At 45.9% G+C, this 22980-nt stretch overlaps 1 pseudogene; it reads right to left on the bottom strand.

Moving 5' to 3' along the window:
• Positions 1 to 4370: 4370 nt before the first annotated feature.
• LOC142370471 (GTPase IMAP family member 7-like) lies at positions 4371 to 19074 on the bottom strand (annotated as a pseudogene).
• Positions 19075 to 22980: the final 3906 nt, after the last annotated feature.

Here is a 22980-nt window from a genome sequence, read left to right as displayed (position 1 = left end):
GGATGTTTATGCTACAACAGAAATATACCTTTGGATGGAGAGTGCATTTTTTCTTAGAAGTCTGTGTGTGTGTGTGTGTTTGTTACCTTTTGCAGATCAGCAAAGAGCATCAGAGGAAAGCTCTTATTGGTGGGTCATCGGTCTGGTGGCTGCACTGCTGGTTCTACCTCTGGCAGGAATGCTGACCTACCTAAAGCTGAGAGGTAAAAGATGTTGAGAGAAAAGATTTTCAATTGCACAGTTGCAACATACATGTATAAGTCACACTGTTTGTTTCTGGTCCCCCTTGTTTTCTGGCTGATTTCTACTTAAGGCTGGCATTTAATGAAAAGGTTCAATCACAATCTCAATCTCTCTCCATCTGCAGGAAGAACCTCGAAGCCCAGAAACGACCCAGAAGAGGTGACGGAGCTGAACCTGGTCAAAGGTTGGTCATCAAAACTAAACATCACATGCGCTGATAAAAACAGACACTAGATGGAGCCAGAGGTTCACTTCCGCTAGCTCCTGATAAACTGTTTACAAGCCCAACCGTTGAAAACAGAGAAAACAAATAACAGAAAGGCTTTTATCATATGACTGTTGAATTATAGTTTGTTTAAACTGCGCTGGAAAAAATGCCCCTCCAAAAATAAGTAAAAAAAACAACAAATACAAGACGTTTTTGCTTGAAATAAGCAAAAAAAATCTGCCAGTGGAACTAGTGAAAATCGGCTTGTAAAGATTTCTTGAAATAAGATGTGATATTTAGGACTTTTGGGATAAAAAGTGATCTTAAAATTAGCTTAAAAACCTCTTCAAATGTCAAAAAAAGCTTGTTTTATTTATTTTTATTGACATTTTACGCAGCATCCCAATCTTTTTGAAATGGGGTTGTTAAAAGGTCTTATTTCATTCATTTTCCTGTTGAACTTTATGGCCTCTGTGTCTCATCCTCTAATGCTAAACATGTTCGCCGTGTTTCAGATGCAGCAGCAGGACAGTAACCTGCACGAGAGCACATGTTCGGCCGTCTGCAGCACCGATGGACGCTCATTCCTCCTCACTGGCACTCGATCACACTGAGCACTATCAGGCATAACAACCTGAAACACCTTAACTAACAAGGCACTAACAAAACACACTTATGAGGAACTGCAAGTTTCTGAGAAACAGAAAAGTCTCATTAGGATTTTATTTTAATTTTTTTCGTAAAAGGATCACAGCTTTGCCTTAAAATGACTGATTTCAGAATGGGCATTCTTTGGATTTTGGAGGAAACCCAGAGGAGCGGCTGTATTTCAGACTCGTCACGCTAACACTGGAACGCAAACTCACAAAGTATAAATGGCTCTCAACATCTTCATGAGGGGTTTCTGAACCCCGACAGTGCCTCTGATCATCTGTAGGTATTTCAGAAACTCTCTGGGGAATATTTCCTTGTAAAGATCCCAGCGGATGAATCTACATTTCACAGGGACGAACCAGCGCTGGAATTCTCCTGCAAAATCAGTTTCTGGCCTTAAAAGGTTGCTGCTCTTCTAAAAAAAAAAAACAGAGATGAACTGCCTGAAATAAATCATGTTCCTGCTCAAAATGTGGTGGATGACTTTAAGGACTGGTAATATAGGACAGTCATAAAGCCAAATTGATCTGCATTTATGTTTAATGATGTATATTTGACCCAACAGGAAGTGGTGAGTAACACATCCTTCGAGGTGGATTAGTCAGTACTAGTCTGTCTGTTTTCCCTGATTTTTCTCCTCACAATGGTGAATCTTTTCAACATGTAAAAACCTCTTTGGCTCGCTCTTAAAATTGTCTGTAGTTTCCAGGGAGAGACGCAACAAGTTGCACCACAAAGCCTATAACAAGGAGTTGGTGTGGTTATTGTTACCAATGCTTGAAAACTGGTTGTTGTTGTTTTTTTCTCTCAATGTCAAGAAGCTTTGCATGGACATCACTACTGTGTGTCCTTGAATACGACACCAAGGATAGTTTAGGTAAGAGTGACTTCCTGTACTGTCCACCATTAACATAAAGTAACTTTTCCAGGATTTTCCATGAGGTCAAACGTTGCCTGGGCATTTATTCCTGGATCATAAAGATAATTTGGTCAGTAAATCATTGTTTGATGTGGAGAGCTTATTGTTTTATAAGACAAAGCACAGAATTTCTACTTATCTGGGCAACATGTTTCATGATGTCAAGTGTCATAATTAAATAAATGCTATTAAAAACGACTAAGAATCCAACTCACTGAGTCTTTTTCTGTGAACTTTCAGTCTGTAGGTGATTGCTCTCTTTAGCTAATGTTTAAACTTCACTGTGGGAGCTGTTACAAATATAAGGACTGATATATTAGGACTATTAGAAATGAAGTTTGAATTCATTTAGATCGGCCAGTGTTAGCTGCAACATGCACCAGCACCATAGTAACCCTGAATTTGATCAAGTGTGTGGGCAGATGGACAGATGAGAGAGTTTGTTGTTTATACTGATCACTTTCAAATGTGCAGCGGCAACTTTGCATTATATTACATATAATATGTGTCATATATTACAAAATATTACATTATTGTTGATAAAGAATGTTTATGAAATAGTTGTTTGCCGATAGTAAATTGTAAATATCAAAACAATAAACCGTTTGCGACACAAAAATCTTATTAGTTCAATTGTACCTCAAGATGATGTCATACCTTTGGCACTTTTAGGTTAAGATTGTTTGTATTTGTTTTATGATAGTTTGCTTGTGTTATTACGATTATTATTATTATTTAATAATAATCAGATTAATAATGGAGATGCTTTTCTAAATAACAAAATCACCTGCTAATCCTTTTTCATGTCAATGTTTTGTTAGCCAGTAGATGGCAGCAGTGGCTTTGATATTTCAATAATAAGGGTTTCCAAACAGAACAAACAAAAGCCACAGAAAGGTTTGATTCCCAGCTTGGACCTTTCTGTGTGGAGTTTGCATGTTCTCCCCGTGTAAGCGTGGGTTCTCTGGCTTCCTGGGAGTGAGTGTGAGTGTGACCCTGGACTGGCAACCAGATCTTTTTTTTGAGTGTGTAGATGATATTGTGAAAGGCAATAATACATAAAACAATTAAATTTATGAGAGATCTTTTTTAAATAATGCTCTTAAGATTTAATTCAAAATATATTATAAATAAATACCCATAAAGCAAAGCATAACTGTGTTTATGTCAAAGTTCTCTAAACAAAACAGTTAATTGATTCATGATGTTCAACTGATTTCTCTGATGAACAAGTGCAATGATGTGTCTTATTGCAAATAAAGATAATGAAGAAGGAGAGCTGAATATTCACTCACATTTATTTCATTTAAAGGTAAAGAACAAGCAGGTAAATCAGACATGACTTTAATAATCACAGAATCATGAGTACAACAAAATAAACATGTTTCTCAGCTAAAACAACCAAATCAGTTTAATCCCATGTGCTGTGTATATGTGCATGCAAGTGCGTTCATAAAATACTCTCTGTAGTTTATCATGCAATTTAAAAAAAATCTTATTTTATCTTATTGATCTTTAAAAGGTCTTTTAAATTGAAGGATTTTCAAATGCAATGCTAAGCACAAATCTTCTCCTTTAAGAAGGTTGGATGAAGCTCAGTAATGTGAGGTGGATAAATCACTATGGAGGAGACACTTCTGGTCGCTTCCTTCCCGGTGAAAGTTTGTGACGTCTGCCACAGCATTCGCTAACTTTTTTAAAAAAGGATCATTGTTTAAATTGCTCAGAGCCAACGTATTAAAAAGGCTGCTAGCTTAGACATCACTTGCATCTACATATTATACACGTGTAGTTTTACAGTTACTCTTATTGCTGAATGGATGATAAAATTACAACATATGGGAAAAGAAAGACAGTTAGATCAAATCTAATTGCTTTTGTGACTTTGTCAGTTCAATTTAATAACAAGAAACATTAATAGTAAATACTTTTCTATCACCATCATCATGTATTACTTTGTAAGGAATACATTCTATCAATAAGTCATTTTCTACACCACAAAGCTAAATCCTAACATATTGAATACCACGATTATAAAATACCAGAAACCGCCATGATTATTGGCTTCTTATCAAATTAACATTATATCTACCAGAACTAAACTATGTTTTATTATCAGCATATCACACTCTCAGTATAATAGATACCACATATTTCCCCCATAACAATCAACAGCTCAAGGTTTCCTCAATTTTGACTAATAAATGATTTAAAGCAATGCTGTACTCCCCCTCTGTCTACACAGTGTGTTATAACTTTGCCGAACCTCCTCTGTTTGCTTACAAAGGTAGCAAACAAAATCTTTCTAGGTCTTGATTATGAGTCTAGACAATCCACCGTGGTCACTTATTCTCTTGCAAGAATCAAATGAAAAAGTAAGATGCGTTGGATCAGAGCCATCATGAATTCTTCATCCATGTCACCTCGCCCCATTTTCTGAGCTAACTCTACCTCTTTATACATTGCATCTGTGTAATGTGTCCCCCCGTTTGCTGCCACCACGTTGTCGACCATCTCCAGAAGTTGCGTTACCTGTTTTCTGTCCTTGCTCATGTTGTCAAAGACTAGGAACCTTCCGCCACAACGTTGGATAACTCGTTGAAGCCCCGGGTCACCTTCACGTACATATTCCTGTATGGTCATGGCTCCAAGATCACCAGCACGGGTAAACAGCACAATCATGAACTGGTTGGCTTTTGGACCAAACAGCTCCTGTAGTGCTTCCACAGAGTTCTTCTCTTCTTTGGTGAATCGGCCAATTTGGATCACCAGCAGGAAGACATGTGGACCAGGACAAGAGACTTTGACACATTTCACTATTTCTCTTTTTATGAAATCTTCCGTTTTGGAAGTGTCCAGGGATCCCTGGCGTGTCAACCACACTAACTACTCTGTTACCCCAGAGAGCGACTCCTTTTTCACAGGCTTCTGTCACTGAACTTGCAGCGGGACTAGATCTGAATTTTGTTTCTCCAAGAATGGTGTTTCCAACTGCACTTTTGCCCACAGCAGTTTTTCCAATCATCACAATTCTCAAATCAAGAGCTGCAAGACAATGGACAAACTCAGTTTAAATTCTCTCACAGTGTGACTTGGTTGTTGTATAAATACCTGACTGAATGTTAGTTCATTATTTTAAAATGCAAATGACTTGTACAGATGGGGGGACAATCTTACCTTACTCAATTCAATTGTAAAGAAGAGAAGAAGAGACTACATTTCCCATCATGCCTGTGTGTGGCAGAGGAAAAGCCGAAGGAGGTGAAGCAGCGGCAGCAGCAGCAGGAGCCCCAGCGAGGACTTCCCAGCCAGCCGGGGCAGAGCTGTTGTGTGTGAATGAAAAAGGCAGTTTGAAGCCTTTTCCCGCTCTGCTGGCGCAACCGTGAGTCAGAGGGGCGCGAGCTCAGAGGGACATAAATAGAGCGAGCGGCTGGCGAAGACCCTGCCGCACGCGCGGGGGCGTGTCCCTTCGCGGGATGTAGCGTAATGTGCCGAGACTTCGTCTCGGCAAATCGCTACATCTCGCTCTGAATCTCTTTCTCTTTCTCTCTCTCCCCCTCTTTTTTTTCTCCTCTCCTCTCCTCTTCTTCCTCCTCTCCTCTCTCTCCCCCCCCCCCTCTCCTTTCTCTCCCTCTCCCTCCAAGCTCAAACAGCAGGTGTTTCTCAACGCTCTTTGAGTGGCTTAACACAGTCAGTTCTTCCTCTCGAGTGGTTGACATGTTTTTTATCCTTCAGAGTTTCATACTTTCATTTAATAGCGCCGTATTGGATCACTGTATGGTGGCCCCCCTTTTTTTGGTGATGAAGCTGCTTTGATACTGTTTCGTGTTGTGGTGGCTGTTGGTATTTCTAACTGTTGAACTGATCTGAAGTTGTTTTTGTGGAAGTGGTGCTATTTTGTGATCATTGAACTGGTTGTAATAAAACTTTTATTTATAAAGCATTGTCATGCAGCATTTTTACTCATCATAAGGGCTTAACAATGTCAATAATGAAACAAAACGTTATAAAATTAGGTTTAAGCTATTAATTAATTGATAATGTAAATATATATGGGACCCGTTAGGGTTAGGGTTAGAGTTAGGGTTAGGGTTAGAGTTAGGGTTAGAGTTAGAGTTAGAGTTAGAGTTAGAGTTAGGGTTAGAGTTAGAGTTAGAGTTAGAGTTAGAGTTAGAGTTAGAGTTAGGGTTAGAGTTAGGGTTAGAGTTAGAGTTAGAGTTAGAGTTAGGGTTAGAGTTAGAGTTAGAGTTAGAGTTAGGGTTAGAGTTAGAGTTAGAGTTAGAGTTAGGGTTAGAGTTAGAGTTAGAGTTAGAGTTAGGGTTAGAGTTAGAGTTAGAGTTAGGGTTAGAGTTAGAGTTAGAGTTAGAGTTAGAGTTAGAGTTAGAGTTAGAGTTAGAGTTAGAGTTAGAGTTAGAGTTAGAGTTAGAGTTAGGTTAGAGTTAGAGTTAGAGTTAGAGTTAGGGTTAGGGTTAGAGTTAGAGTTAGAGTTAGAGTTAGGGTTAGAGTTAGAGTTAGAGTTAGGGTTAGAGTTAGAGTTAGAGTTAGAGTTAGAGTTAGAGTTAGAGTTAGAGTTAGAGTTAGGGTTAGAGTTAGAGTTAGAGTTAGAGTTAGAGTTAGGGTTAGAGTTAGAGTTAGAGTTAGGGTTAGAGTTAGAGTTAGAGTTAGGGTTAGAGTTAGAGTTAGAGTTAGGGTTAGGGGCCTGCCAGGTGAGTGTTTAAACTTGTAGCACCCACAGTTGCAGATATGCAACAAGCTTTTTATGTATTTACATTATATTTCGATTTACATGACATTATTTGAAATTTTAAATGGACATACATTATTTCCATTCATGTGTCATTTTTTTACATTACATTTGATTTCCTGTGTTTCTTTCTCAATAAAAGGTCATTTAAAGGGGTTTGTGCGTGGAACCTACTTCGAATGGATACATATGAAGGACAAAGGAGTTTGAACTTGTTTTGACTGAAGGAATTCCTTTTATAGCAAAAATCCGTATTTCGTCTTAACTCCGCAAAAGAAGGCTATTCCTGTGTTTCTTTCTCCAAAAAGGTCATTTAAAGGGCTTTATGCGTGGAACCTACTTCGAATGGATACATATGAAGGACAAAGGAGTTTGAACTTGTTTTGACTGAAGGAATTCCTTTTATAGCAAAAATCCGTATTTCGTCTTAACTCCGCAAAAGAAGGCTATTCCTGTGTTTCTTTCTCCAAAAAGGTCATTTAAAGGGCTTTATGCGTGGAACCTACTTCGAATGGATACATATGAAGGACAAAGGAGTTTGAACTTGTTTTGACTGAAGGAATTCCTTTTATAGCAAAAATCCGTATTTCGTCTTAACTCCGCAAAAGAAGGCTATTCCTGTGTTTCTTTCTCCAAAAAGGTCATTTAAAGGGCTTTATGCGTGGAACCTACTTCGAATGGATACATATGAAGGACAAAGGAGTTTGAACTTGTTTTGACTGAAGGAATTCCTTTTATAGCAAAAATCCGTATTTCGTCTTAACTCCGCAAAAGAAGGCTATTCCTGTGTTTCTTTCTCCAAAAAGGTCATTTAAAGGGCTTTATGCGTGGAACCTACTTCGAATGGATACATATGAAGGACAAAGGAGTTTGAACTTGTTTTGACTGAAGGAATTCCTTTTATAGCAAAAATCCGTATTTCGTCTTAACTCCGCAAAAGAAGGCTATTCCTGTGTTTCTTTCTCCAAAAAGGTCATTTAAAGGGCTTTATGCGTGGAACCTACTTCGAATGGATACATATGAAGGACAAAGGAGTTTGAACTTGTTTTGACTGAAGGAATTCCTTTTATAGCAAAAATCCGTATTTCGTCTTAACTCCGCAAAAGAAGGCTATTCCTGTGTTTCTTTCTCCAAAAAGGTCATTTAAAGGGCTTTATGCGTGGAACCTACTTCGAATGGATACATATGAAGGACAAAGGAGTTTGAACTTGTTTTGACTGAAGGAATTCCTTTTATAGCAAAAATCCGTATTTCGTCTTAACTCCGCAAAAGAAGGCTATTCCTGTGTTTCTTTCTCCAAAAAGGTCATTTAAAGGGCTTTATGCGTGGAACCTACTTCGAATGGATACATATGAAGGACAAAGGAGTTTGAACTTGTTTTGACTGAAGGAATTCCTTTTATAGCAAAAATCCGTATTTCGTCTTAACTCCGCAAAAGAAGGCTATTCCTGTGTTTCTTTCTCCAAAAAGGTCATTTAAAGGGCTTTATGCGTGGAACCTACTTCGAATGGATACATATGAAGGACAAAGGAGTTTGAACTTGTTTTGACTGAAGGAATTCCTTTTATAGCAAAAATCCGTATTTCGTCTTAACTCCGCAAAAGAAGGCTATTCCTGTGTTTCTTTCTCCAAAAAGGTCATTTAAAGGGCTTTATGCGTGGAACCTACTTCGAATGGATACATATGAAGGACAAAGGAGTTTGAACTTGTTTTGACTGAAGGAATTCCTTTTATAGCAAAAATCCGTATTTCGTCTTAACTCCGCAAAAGAAGGCTATTCCTGTGTTTCTTTCTCCAAAAAGGTCATTTAAAGGGCTTTATGCGTGGAACCTACTTCGAATGGATACATATGAAGGACAAAGGAGTTTGAACTTGTTTTGACTGAAGGAATTCCTTTTATAGCAAAAATCCGTATTTCGTCTTAACTCCGCAAAAGAAGGCTATTCCTGTGTTTCTTTCTCAATAAAAGGTCATTTAAAGGGCTTTATGCGTGGAACCTACTTCGAATGGATACATATGAAGGACAAAGGAGTTTGAACTTGTTTTAACTGAAGGAATTCCTTTTATAGCAAAAATCCGTATTTCGTCTTAACTCCGCAAAAGAAGGCTATTCCTGTGTTTCTTTCTCAATAAAAGGTCATTTAAAGGGCTTTATGCGTGGGACCTACTTCGAAAGGATACATATGAAGGACAAAGGAGTTTGAACTACAGAAGAGACGTGTCTAAGTGTGCGTTTGTGTGTGTGCACGTGCGTATGCATGTGTGTGTTTGTGCATGTTTGCGTGTGCATGTGTAGTGGTGTGTGTTTGTGCGTAAACGTACGTGCATGTGCATGTGTACATGTGCACGTGCACACACATGTGACAGACTCCTCCCCCTGAGACAGACTCCTCCCCCTAAGACAGAGACTCCTCCCCTAAAACAGAGACTCCTCCCCTTGATACATAGACTCCTCCCCCTGATACAGAGACTCCACCCCATGACAGAGACTCCTCCCCCTGATACAGAGACTCCTCCCCTAAGACAGAGACTCCTCCCCCTGATACAGAGACTCCTCCCCTAAGACAGAGACTCCTCCCCCTGATACAGAGACTCCACCCCATGACAGACACTCCTCCCCCTAAAACAGAGACTCCTCCCCCTGATACATAGACTCCTCCCCCTTATACATAGACTCCTCCCCTTGATACATAGACCCCTCCCCCTAAGACAGAGACTCCACCCCTTGATACATAGACTCCTCCTCCTAAAACAGAGACTCCTCCCCCTGATACATAGACTCCTCCCCCTAAGACAGAGACTCCACCCCTTGATACAGAGACTCCTCCCCCTTATACATAGACTCCTCCCCCTGATACAGAGACTCCACCCCATGACAGAGACTCCTCCCCCTGATACAGAGACTCCTCCCCTAAGACAGAGACTCCTCCCCCTGATACAGAGACTCCTCCCCTAAGACAGAGACTCCTCCCCCTGATACAGAGACTCCACCCCATGACAGAGACTCCTCCCCCTAAAACAGAGACTCCTCCCCCTGATACATAGACTCCTCCCCCTTATACATAGACTCCTCCCCTTGATACATAGACCCCTCCCCCTAAGACAGAGACTCCACCCCTTGATACATAGACCCCTCCCCCTAAAACGGAGACTCCTCCCCCTAAGACAGAGACTCCACCCCTTGATACATAGACTCCTCCCCCTAAGACAGAGACTCCTCCCCCTTATACATAGACTCCTCCCCTAAGACAGAGACTCCTCCCCCTAAGACAGAGACTCCACCCCTTGATACAGAGACTCCACCCCATGACAGAGACTCCTCCCCCTGATACAGAGACTCCTCCCCTAAGACAGAGACTCCTCCCCCTGATACAGAGACTCCACCCCATGACAGAGACTCCTCCCCCTAAAACAGAGACTCCTCCCCCTGATACATAGACTCCTCCCCCTTATACATAGACTCCTCCCCTTGATACATAGACCCCTCCCCCTAAGACAGAGACTCCACCCCTTGATACATAGACCCCTCCCCCTAAAACGGAGACTCCTCCCCCTAAGACAGAGACTCCACCCCTTGATACATAGACTCCTCCCCCTAAGACAGAGACTCCTCCCCCTTATACATAGACTCCTCCCCTAAGACAGAGACTCCTCCCCCTAAGACAGAGACTCCACCCCTTGATACAGAGACTCCTCCCCTAAGACAGAGACTCCTCCCCCTGATACAGACACTCCTCCCCCAAGACAGAGACTCCTCCCTCCCTAGGAAGAGACTCCTCCCCCTAAGACTCCTCCCCCAAGAAAGAGACTCCACCCCTAAGACAGAGACTCCTCCCCCTAAAACAGAGACTCCTCCCCTAAGACAAAGACTCCTCCCCCTAAAACAGAGACTCCTCCCCCTAAAACAGAGACTCCACCCCTGATACAGAGACTCCTCCCCCTTATACATAGACTCCTCCCCTAAGACAGAGACTCCACCCCTTGATACATAGACTCCACCCCCTAAGACAAAGACTCCTCCCCCTAAAACAGAGACTCCATCCCTGATAGAGAGACTCCACCCCTTGATACTGAGACTCCTCCCCCTTATACATAGACTCCATCCCCCAAAAACAGAGACTCCTCCCCCTAACAAAAAGACTCCTCCCCCTAAAACAGAGACTCCTCCCCCTAAAACAGAGACTCCACCCCATGACAGAGACTCCTCCCCCTGATACATAGACTCCTCCCCCTAAGACAGAGACTCCTCCCCTAAGACAGAGACTCCACCCCTTGATACATAGACTCCACCCCCTAAGACAGAGACTCCACCCCTTGATACATAGACTCCACCCCCTAAGACAAAGACTCCTCCCCCTAAAACATAGACTCCACCCCTGATACAGAGACTCCACCCCTTGATACTGAGACTCCTCCCCCTTATACATAGACTCCTCCCCCTAAAACAGAGACTCCTCCCCTAAGACAGAGACTCCTCCCCCTGATACAGAGACCCCTCCCCCTAAAACAGAGACTCCTCCCCTAAGACAGAGACTCCTCCCCCTGATACAGAGACTCCACCCCATGACAGAGACTCCTCCCCCTGATACATAGACTCCTCCCCCTAAGACAGAGACTCCACCCCTTGATACAGAGACTCCTCCCCCTTATACATAGACTCCTCCCCCTGATACATAGACTCCTCCCCCTTATACATAGACTCCTCCCCTTGATACATAGACCCCTCCCCCTAAGACAGAGACTCCACCCCTTGATACATAGACCCCTCCCCCTAAAACAGAGACTCCTCCCCCTAAAACAGAGACTCCACCCCTTGATACAGAGACTCCTCCCCTAAGACAGAGACTCCTCCCCCTAAGACAGACTCCTCCCCCTGATACATAGACTCCTCCCCCTAAGACAGACTCCTCCCCCTTATACATAGACTCCTCCCCCTGATACAGAGACTCCTCCCCTAAGACAAAGACTCCTCCCCCTAAAACAGAGACTCCTCCCCCTGATACATAGACTCCTCCCCCTAAAACGGAGACTCCTCCCCCTGATACAGAGACTCCTCCCCCTGATACAGAGACCCCTCCCCCTAAAACAGAGACTCCTCCCCCTAAGACAAAGACTCCACCCCTTGATACAGAGACTCCTCCAACTAAGACAGAGACTCCACCCCCCTAAGATAGAAACTCCACCCCTAAGACAGAGACTCCTCCCCCTAAGACAGAGACTCCACCCCTTGATACAGAGACTCCTCCCCCTGATACAGAGACTCCTCCCCTAAGACAAAGACTCCTCCCCCTAAAACAGAGACTCTTCCCCCTGATACATAGACTCCTCCCCCTAAAACAGAGACTCCTCCCCTTGATACAGAGACTCCTCCCCCTTATACAGAGACTCCTCCCCCTAATACAGAGACTCCTCCCCCTAATACAGAGACTCCTCCCCCAAGACAGAGACTCCTCCCTCCCTAGGAAGAGACTCCTCCCCCTAAGACTCCTCCCCCAAGAAAGAGACTCCTCCCCAAAGACTCTTCCCCCTGACAAAGAGACTCCTCCCCTAAGACAGAGACTCCTCCCCCTAATACAGAGACTCCTCCCCTTGATACAGAGACTCCTCCTTCCTTAGGCATAGACTCCTCGTGTATGTGTGAACGTGCTAGTGCATGTGTGTGCACGTGGTAGTGCATGTGTGTTTTTGCACGTGCTTGTGCACGTGTGTGTGCACGTGCTAGTGCACGTGTGTGTGCACGTGCGTGTGCATGTTTGTGCACGTGTGTGTGTGCACGTGCGTGTGCATGTTTGTGTGTGCACGTGCCAGTGCGCGTGTGTTTGTGCACGTGCGTATGTGTGTGCTCGTGCATTTGTGTGTGTGCACGTGCTAGTGCACGTGTGTGTGTGCATGTGTGTGCACGTGGTAGTGCATGTGTGTGCACGTGGTAGTGCACGTGCGTGTGCATGTGTGTGTGCACATGCTAGTGCACGTCTGTGCATGTGCGTGTGCACGTGTGTGTGTGCATGTGTGTGTGTGCACGTGCGCGTGTGTGTGCACGTGCTAGTGTACGTGTGTGCACGTGCGTATGTGTATGCGTGTGCATCTATGTGCACGTGCTAGTATACGTGTGTGTGCACGTGCTTGTGTATTTGTGTGTGTGCACGTGTGTGTGCACGTGTGTGCACATGTGTCTGCACGTGCGTGTGCATGTGTGTGTGTGCACGTGCCAGTGCGCGTGTGTTTGTGCAAGTGCGTATGTGTGTGCTAGTGCATTTGTGTGTGTGCACGTGCTAGTGCACGTGTGTGTGTGTGTGCGTGTGCATGTGTGTGTGCACGTGGTAGTGCACGTGCGTGTGCATGTTTTTGCACATGCTAGTGCACGTCTGTGCATGTGCGTGTGCACGTGTGTGTGTGCATGTGTGTGTGTGCACGTGCGCGTGTGTGTGCACGTGCTAGTGTACGTGTGTGTGTCCACGTGTGTGTGTGCACGTGCGTGTGCACGTGTGTGCACGTGTGCATGTGTGTGTGCACGTGCTAGTGCACGTGCGTGTGCATGTGTGTGGACGTGCTAGTGCACGTGCGTGTTCATGTGTGTGCGTGTGCATGTGTGTGTGCACGTGCTAGTGCACGTGTGTTTGTGTGCGTGTGCATGTGCATGTGCATGTGTGTGCACGTGGTAGTGCACGAGCGTGTGCATGTGTGTGTGCACATGCTAGTGCACGTCTGTGCATGTGCGTGTGCACGTGTGTGTGTGTGTGCATGTGTGTGTGTGCACGTGCGCGTGTGTGTGCACGTGCTAGTGTACGTGTGTGTGTGTGCACGTGGTAGTGCACGAGCGTGTGCATATGTGTGTGCACATGCTAGTGCACGTCTGTGCTTGTGCGTGTGCACGTGTGCGTGTGTGTGCACGTGCTAGTGTACGTGTGTGTGTGCACGTGTGTGTGTGCAAGTGCGTGTGCACGTGTGTGCACATGTGCATGTGTGTGTGCACGTGCTAGTGCACGTGCGTGTGCATGTGTGTGCACGTGCGTGTACATGTGTGTGGACGTGCTAGTGCACGTGCGTGTTCATGTGTGTGCGTGTGCATGTGTGTGTGCACGTGCTAGTGCACGTGTGTTTGTGTGCGTGCGTCTGTGTGTGCACGTGCTAGTGCACGTGTGTTTGTGCACGTGCGTGTGTGTGTACGTGCTAGTGCATTTGTGTGTGTGCACGTGCTAGTGCATGTGTGTTTGTGCACGTGCGTGTGCACGTGTGTGTGCACGTGCGTGCAAGTGCGTGTGCATGTGTGTAAGCACGTGTGTGTGCACGTGCTAGTGCATGTGTGTGTGCACGTGCGTGTGCATGTGTGTGCACGTGCGTGTGCATGTGTGTGGGCGTGCTAGTGCACGTGCGTGTTCATGTGTGTGCGTGTGCATGTGTGTGTGCACTTGCTAGTGCACGTGTGTTTGTGTGCGTGTGCATGTGTGTGTGTGCATGTGCATGTGTTTGCACGTGGTAGTGCACGAGCGTGTGCATGTGTTTGTGCACATGCTAGTGCACGTCTGTGCTTGTGCGTGTGCATGTGTGTGTGTGTGTGCATGTGTGTGTGTGCACGTGCGCGTGTGTGCACGTGCTAGTGTACGTGTGTGTGTGCACGTGCGTGTGCATGTGTGTGCACGTGCTAGTGCACGTGCGTTTTCATGTGTTTGCGTGTGCATGTGTGTGTGCACGTGCTAGTGCACGTGTGTTTGTGTGCGTGTGCATGTGTGTGTGTGCATGTGCATGTGTGTGCACGTGGTAGTGCACGAGCGTGTGCATGTGTGTGTGCACATGCTAGTGCACGTCTGTGCTTGTGCGTGTGCACGTGTGTGTGTGCACGTGCGCGTGTGTGTGCACGTGCTAGTGCATGTGTGTGTGCACGTGCGTGTGCATGTGTGTGCACGTGCGTGTGCATGTGTGTGGGCGTGCTAGTGCACGTGCGTGTTCATGTGTGTGCGTGTGCATGTGTGTGTGCACTTGCTAGTGCACGTGTGTTTGTGTGCGTGTGCATGTGTGTGTGTGCATGTGCATGTGTTTGCACGTGGTAGTGCACGAGCGTGTGCATGTGTTTGTGCACATGCTAGTGCACGTCTGTGCTTGTGCGTGTGCATGTGTGTGTGTGTGTGCATGTGTGTGTGTGCACGTGCGCGTGTGTGCACGTGCTAGTGTACGTGTGTGTGTGCACGTGCGTGTGCATGTGTGTGCACGTGCTAGTGCACGTGCGTTTTCATGTGTTTGCGTGTGCATGTGTGTGTGCACGTGCTAGTGCACGTGTGTTTGTGTGCGTGTGCATGTGTGTGTGTGCATGTGCATGTGTGTGCACGTGGTAGTGCACGAGCGTGTGCATGTGTGTGTGCACATGCTAGTGCACGTCTGTGCTTGTGCGTGTGCACGTGTGTGTGCACGTGCGCGTGTGTGTGCACGTGCTAGTTTACGTGTGTGTGCACGTGTTTGCGCGCGTGCGTGTGCATGTGTGTGTGCGCGTGCGTGTGCATGTGTGTGTGCACGTGTGTGTGCACGTGCGTGCAAGTGCGTGTGCATGTGTGTAAGCACGTTTGTGTGCACGTGCTAGTTCATGTTTGTGTGCACGTGCGTGTGTGTTTAAACGTGCACGTGTTTTTGTGCACGTGTTTGTGCGTGTGCATTTGTGTGCACGTGTGTGTGCACGTGCTAGTGCAATTGTGTTTGTGCACGTGCGTATGTGTGTGTGCATGTGTGTTTGTGCGTGTGCATGTGTGCGTGCACGTGCGTGTGCATGTGTCTGAGCACGTTTGTGTGTGTGCAAGTGCGTGTGCATGTGTGTAAGCACGTTCGTGTGTACGTGCTAGTGCATTTGTGTGTGTGCACGTGCTAGTGCATGTGTGTTTGTGCACGTGCGTGTGCACGTGTGTGTGCACGTGCGTGCAAGTGTGTGTGCATGTGTGTAAGCACGTTCGTGTGCACGTGCTAGTGCATGTGTGTGTGTGCACGTGCGTGTGCATGTGTGTGCACGTGCGTGTGCACGTGCGTGTGCATGTGTGTGTGCACATGCTAGTGCACGTCTGTGCTTGTGCGTGTGCATGTGTGTGTGTGCACGTGCGTGTGCACGTGCTAGTGTACGTGTGTGTGTGCACGTGCTAGTGTACGTGTGTGTGTGCACGTGTGCGCGCGCGCGTGTGCATGTGTGTGTGCACATGCGTGTGCATGTGTGTGCGCGTGCGTGTGCATGTGTGTGCACGTGCGTGTGCAAGTGTGTGGACGTGCTAGTGCACGTGCGTGTTCATATGTGTGCGTGTGCATGTGTGTGCACGTGCTAGTGCACGTGTGTTTGTGTGCGTGCGTCTGTGTGTGCACGTGCTAGTGCACGTGTGTTTGTCTACGTGTGTGTGTGTGTACGTGCTAGTGCATTTGTTTGTGTGCACGTGCGTGTGCACGTGTGTGTGCACGTGCTTGCAAGTGCGTGTGCATGTGTGTTTGTGCACGTGCGTGTGCACGTGTGTGTGCACGTGCGTGCAATTGCGTGTGCATGTGTGTAAGCACGTTCGTGTGCACGTGCTAGTGCATGTGTGTGTGCACGTGCGTGTGCATGTGTGTGCACGTGCTAGTGCACGTGCGTGTTCATGTGTGTGCGTGTGCATGTGTGTGTGCACGTTCTAGTGCACGTGTGTTTGTGTGCGTGTGCATGTGCATGTGCATGTGTGTGCACGTGGTAGTGCACGAGCGTGTGCATGTGTGTGTGCACATGCTAGTGCACGTCTGTGCATGTGCGTGTGCACGTGTGTGTGTGTGCATGTGTGTGTGTGCACGTGCGCGTGTGTGTGCACGTGCTAGTGTACGTGTGTGTGCACGTGTGTGTGTGCACGTGCGTGTGCACGTGTGTGCACGTGTGTGTGCGCGTGCGTGTGCACGTGTGCGCGCGCGTGCGTGTGCATGTGTGTGTGCACGTGCGTGTGCATGTGTGTGCGCGTGCGTGTGCATGTGTGTGCACGTGCGTGTGCAAGTGTGTGGACGTGCTAGTGCACGTGCGTGTTCATATGTGTGCGTGTGCATGTGTGTGCACGTGCTAGTGCACGTGTGTTTGTGTGCGTGCGTCTGTGTGTGCACGTGCTAGTGCACGTGTGTTTGTCTACGTGTGTGTGTGTGTACGTGCTAGTGCATTTGTTTGTGTGCACGTGCGTGTGCACGTGTGTGTGCACGTGCTTGCAAGTGCGTGTGCATGTGTGTTTGTGCACGTGTGTGTGCACGTGCGTGCAATTGCGTGTGCATGTGTGTAAGCACGTTCGTGTGCACGTGCTAGTGCATGTGTGTGTGCACGTGCGTGTGCATGTGTGTGCACGTGCGTGTGCATGTGTGTGGACGTGCTAGTGCACGTGCGTGTTCATGTGTGTGTGTGTGCACGTGTGTGTGTGCACGTGCGTGTGCACGCGTGTGCACGTGTGTGCACGTGCGTGTGCACGTGTGTGTGCACGTGCGTGCAATTGCGTGTGCATGTGTGTAAGCACGTTCGTGTGCACGTGCTAGTGCATGTGTGTGTGCACGTGCGTGTGCATGTGTGTGCACGTGCGTGTGCATGTGTGTGGACGTGCTAGTGCACGTGCGTGTTCATGTGTGTGCGTGTGCATGTGTGTGTGCACGTGCTAGTGCACGTGTGTTTGTGTGCGTGTGCATGTGCATGTGCATGTGTGTGCACGTGGTAGTGCACGAGCGTGTGCATGTGTGTGTGCACATGCTAGTGCACGTCTGTGCATGTGCGTGTGCACGTGTGTGTGTGTGTGCATGTGTGTGTGTGCACGTGCGCGTGTGTGTGCACGTGCTAGTGTACGTGTGTGTGTGCACGTGTGTGTGTGCACGTGCGTGTGCACGTGTGTGCACGTTTATGCGCGCGTGCGTGTGCACGTGTGCGCGCGCGTGCGTGTGCATGTGTGTGTGCACGTGCGTGTGCATGTGTGTGCACGTGCTAGTTCATGTTTGTGTGCACGTACGTGTGCATGTGTGTTTGAACGTGCACGTGTTTTTGTGCACGTGCTAGTGCATTTGTGTTTGTGCACGTGCATATGTGTGCACGTGTGTGTGCATGTGCGTGTGCACGTGTGTGTGCAAATATCTGTAAATGTGCATAATTATTTTCTAATGCCAAAAAAATGTGACAAAGACAATTATATTACTCGTGAAATGTTTATTTACGAAATATTTATTTTTTAAAAATTGAAACTGGATCAAATTAGGCTTCATCAAAGCAACAACACACTCATATAAACCAGACGGGTTACAAAATCAAATATTATGCAAAGGAAACTCAGAACGCATAAATTCAGCACAGAGAACTGCCAATGCAATGAAGCTGCACTGCCCATGAACTATAAATGATAAAAGTAACATTTCAGTAATCAGCATTGAAACGTGCTATTGTAAATATTTTTGCCTACTTCCAATTAGTGAGATACATGTGCCTGTCGGGGCGCGCAGGTTTCTTTAATCCTCGGTGGCACTGAGGACAGGGCCACTCGCAAGTCCTGTTCAACCGAGAGCCGCGACCTCCTGTTGTTCTTCATGTGAACTAGAGAGGAGAACGCCAACTCACACAGGCAGGTAGTGGGGAAAAGAAGCAGTTGCTCAATGGCGTGGTTGGACAAGCTCCGATGCAGAAGCCAACCAAAACTGATCCAGAGGGAGCTCACTACATTTGAGTTTCAGTGTGCGGTCCACACGGAGCTCTGCGCACTCCTCTCTCTCTCTTTCATAGTGAGCTTTTCTGTTGAGGATTCCTGGTTGAATGGGTCTCGGATCCAATCATGGTCCTCGATGTCAGCCACACGTGGAAAATAGCGCTCAAACCTGTCTTTTAAGGTCTTAAGGTGTTCGGCACATCCAGCGCGCTCCATAGCTGCCTGTGGCGCAGCTGATGCCAGCGGGAACATCTCCATGGAGCCCTGTCCCAAAGAATCATTTTGCCCATAACCCCCCCACAGAATCTTGTCTGTGGATGATAAAATATTTTCATTCCTGCCCTGAAGCTTGACGTTCAACTCGTTCAGATGTCCAAATATGTCCGCAAGGTGAGCCAGCCTGGCGCACCGCCTCTCATCCGCGAGCTTGTCCTTATGTGGGACAGCGTGTTCAGGTGAACATTCAAAATGCTCTTCCCGAAGTTCATAAAGACGGAATAGGAGTTTCCCTCGTGACAGCCAGCGCACCTCTGTGTGGAGGATCAGGCTTTGGGGGCCGGCTCCCATCTCGGCGCACAGCTGGGAGAAGAGGCGAGATTTCAGTGTAATTCACCCGCCTCTGCACAGCCTGATTCAGCACCTCGGTCAACTCCGGGGGCATGGCTTTTGCAACTAATGCCTCTCGGTGCAAAATGCAGTGGTTTGTCACAATATGTGGATTTTGTGCTTTCACCTGAGCAATAAATCCTTTCACTCTCCCCGTCATGCCTGCCGCACCATCTGCGCAAAGACTGGCGCACACATTCCAGCTCAGATTGTTCTCTTCTAAATACTTATTGGTAACCCTGAATATTTATTCTCCCGTTGTATGGCTTTCCATTTCTTTGCAGAAAAAAAAAGTCTCTTTGATAGAGTCACCATCAACATATCTGACGTTTGCCAGAAGTCGGGCTGCGGCCCCACTTATGGCAGTAGATGCGTGCAGTTGTAGGGACAATCTGCCGCTCGCCTGTGGTTTCTCTGTCAAATGTTGCTCAATGTCTCCTGACATGTCGTCGATCCTTCTTTTCATTGTGTTATCAGACGACGGCACTTTGGATAGCTCATCTGGACCCAGCATGACACCTACAATTTTTTTGCAAGCGGGGAGGATGAGTGTCTCCGCTATTGTGTGAGGTTTCTTCTGCTTTGCAATGAGCTCCGCTAGCATGTAACTAGCCTCCATTGCCTTTTCAGACACTTTCACACAATCCAACAAACGGCCTTGCTGCCTCTGGTTCAGATCCCGCGCTCTTTTGAAGTAGGCCAAGTTTCTCTCAACGTGGAAGATGTACAAAAGGTTGTCTCTGTGTGTTTCTTTCTGTTAATAATTGCTGCGCATGTGAATTCCCACCCTGCCAAGGTCCTTGAATGCACCACAAAGACGCAGATCGGTTCAGCGCAAAACATCAGCTGAACCGATCTCTGTGGTGTGTGCGTCCATTAAGCCGTGAGTTATGTTGATTTACTTATGTGTTACACTATGTTGATGTTTGTGTTTATCCGTGAGTCTACTTTGATGACTTAGCAGTAGTTTTGCCATCGGTTTGTATAATATGGGGAACATTTAGCCACAAATGAGTAACGTGGGGCTAGCCGCTAACTAGCTATAGCCTGAAACGTGTATGTAGCTGTATTGCTCATCTCTTTGGTTTATACATTGCATACTGTATGTTAATTGATCAGTCACAGTGCATGCCCCTCTTTTGTTGCATCTAAGCATAGATTTATTCTCATTCAAGTTTAATTGATTCATGCTGACTTTACATTCCAAACTAATCTTGAGCTGTATTTCAGTTGTTATTTGGTTAGATATATGTAGCTCAGGTGTATTCTTATGTTTAAGTTGTACTTCATTTCCAATCATTCTGTATTATTGTGCTTGTATTGCAGCAACCACACACCCACACCGTGCATAGCATTAGCTAACTTCTCCCGACAGAGGACGCGCTCAGGCTGAGGGCGGTTAGCATCCCCGGCGGTCCAAGTGAAACCATGAGACAGGTAGCTTTCATTATACTGCCTGCTGACAGTTTCCTTCTTTTGTTTTCCTGTGGTGGTGGTGGTGGTGGTGTGCTTTTGGCAGTCTCTGGACTGGTGGCTGGTCGTTTGCTCCGCACAAGAAAGCGCTCCATTTTCTCGCTAGAGTGTTTCTCTGTCTTAATGTTGTTCTTCAGCCTTTGATGTGTCACGCTCCTTTATATTTTTAAAATAATTGTTTTTAGTATAGAATTTCCCTCTGTATTATGAAATGAGTGCATACAAAGTACTGATATAGTAAATTAAAAAAATATTGTTTTTGTGTAGTTGTATATTGCAATAATGATATATGGCTGTCAAAATCCCACGGCACACCGTTTGGGAACCACTGAGCTAGCTAACATGTGCTGTACTGTTGTTAGCTAGCTAACCTGTACTGTACTGTCGTTAGCTAGCTAACCTGTACTGTACTGTCGTTAGCTAGCTAACCTGTACTGTACTGTCGTTAGCTAGCTAACCTGTACTGTACTGTCGTTAGCTAGCTAACCTGTACTGTACTGTCGTTTGCTAGCTAACCTGTACTGTACTGTCGTTAGCTAGCTAACCTGTACTGTACTGTCGTTTGCTAGCTAACCTGTACTGTACTGTCGTTAGCTAGCTAACCTGTACTGTACTGTCGTTAGCTAGCTAACCCGTACTGTACTGTCGTTTGCTAGCTAACCTGTACTGTACTGTCGTTAGCTAGCTAAGCGTCACTGTTGTTAGCTAGCTACGTGTGTGTGTGTGTGTGTGTGTGTGTGTGTGTGTGTGTGTGTGTGTGTGTGTGTGCGCGCGCACGTGCTAGTGCACGTGGAATGAAGGTTTTGACATGCATCATCTTGCAGTTTTTCATTTTGAGAATGGTAAATCATATCCAGTAACACTAACAAATACGAGAATCTTTCCTAAAACAGGCTTTCCTAATTATCGTCCATTTGTTTGAAAGATTTTTTTTTTTCTGTCTTAATTCTTAACGTCATACTGATGTAAAAATGTTTGTTGTACCAGAATGAATCATATTTATCTAACCTCATTAATTGGTCATGTTTGGCAGCTGGCCATGTAAAATATGTAGAATAAATGTAAAATACATGTAAAATAAACATTTTCTCTCCTCTTTCTTTCCTTATTCATTTTCAGCTGTTGGGAGTTTAATGAGAACCCCATCCCTGACAGACTCATCAACTGGCCCATCATCGTACCTGAAAGAAAACGTCAAATACGAAAAGATTGGTGAATGCACAAATTCTCTTAAATCACTCGTACGGACGATTTAAGAACAAATCTGTGCGTACGAACGCTTCTTGCATGAGGCCCATTCTTTGTCCCCTAGTGGTGTACAGCCCACATGGAAACATCAACAAAAATAAAGTGTGACTTTTTCTAATGACGGGGTCTCTTTAGGAAAAGTCATCAAATTTCAAGGTGGAAAAAGATAGTTGAAGGTATTTTTTCTACAGCTAAACATGGTAGTGGCTCACTTTTGACCCGCGAGACAACGGGAGGGTTATTTGTTTCTGTCTCAGAAATGAAAATGAATGAAAATAAGAAAGAATTTGCATTCACTTTTTCCAATTTTCTGAAGGGTTTGATGAACCTGCATCACTGCAAAAAATATTCAGACTTTTCGTCCCTGGTTTTGTTTCTTAGGCAGCTTTATTAAATAGATCCACGCAGATTTGTTATAAAAATGTAATAGTGTAGTTTTATTGCTAATGCAGTCCAGTAAAAGAACTCCTCATTCATATGTGCTGAATATGCTGCTACCTTTGCTCCCTGGCAGAAATAAGAGGAACTCAAGGGAAAGATCTGACCATCCCCTGCAGTGCTCCTACTTACCTGAACAATCCCTCCCTCCAGTGGACCTTCTCCAACGGCGAGGAGTTTTCCCGCATCATCCCCTACGACAGCCGGTCGGGGCGCAGCATCTCCACGCCGCCATGGGACAACCACATGGAGCTGGACAACTTCAGGGTCCCGTTTGGAGACGGCGCCCTACGACTGATGGACCCCAAACACTTGGAGCACACGGGCAGCTACACCTGCGAGTTCTCCGTGCCGTACAGCTCACACACCGAACGCAGTGAAGTGACCATCCACGGTCCTGAAGGTGAGGTCATGAACCCAACAACGCAAACATGTTGAAGGATTCGCTCTGTTTTTACTGCTGTGGTGTCCAGAGTCCCCTTTTTTCAGCTGTACATGTGAAACTATGATCTGAGTGGCTGCTGCTGATCCCGTAAAGACTTTGAGAGGTCAGGAAAACCCTGTGTTTGAGACTGATCTGAACAAATTTTAACCCCAGCTATCAGTAGAACATTTGAGAACTTTCACAGCGCCCAGATTCAGACTCCGCCCCTCTTCAGTTGTTGCACACTGGAAAAAAATCAAAGTCTTACCGAGTATATTTGTCTCATTTCTAGTCAAAATATCTCATTACACTTAATATCAGACACAACTGCCTAACAAGCACTATTTCAGCCAGATATAGGGACTTGTTTGAAGACAA

Source organism: Odontesthes bonariensis, chromosome 20 (assembly GCF_027942865.1).
Source record: "Odontesthes bonariensis isolate fOdoBon6 chromosome 20, fOdoBon6.hap1, whole genome shotgun sequence".
NCBI lineage: Eukaryota > Metazoa > Chordata > Actinopteri > Atheriniformes > Atherinopsidae > Odontesthes > Odontesthes bonariensis.
The sequence above is the reverse complement of the archived record's forward strand: the minus strand, read 5'-3'. Positions and strand labels throughout refer to the sequence as shown.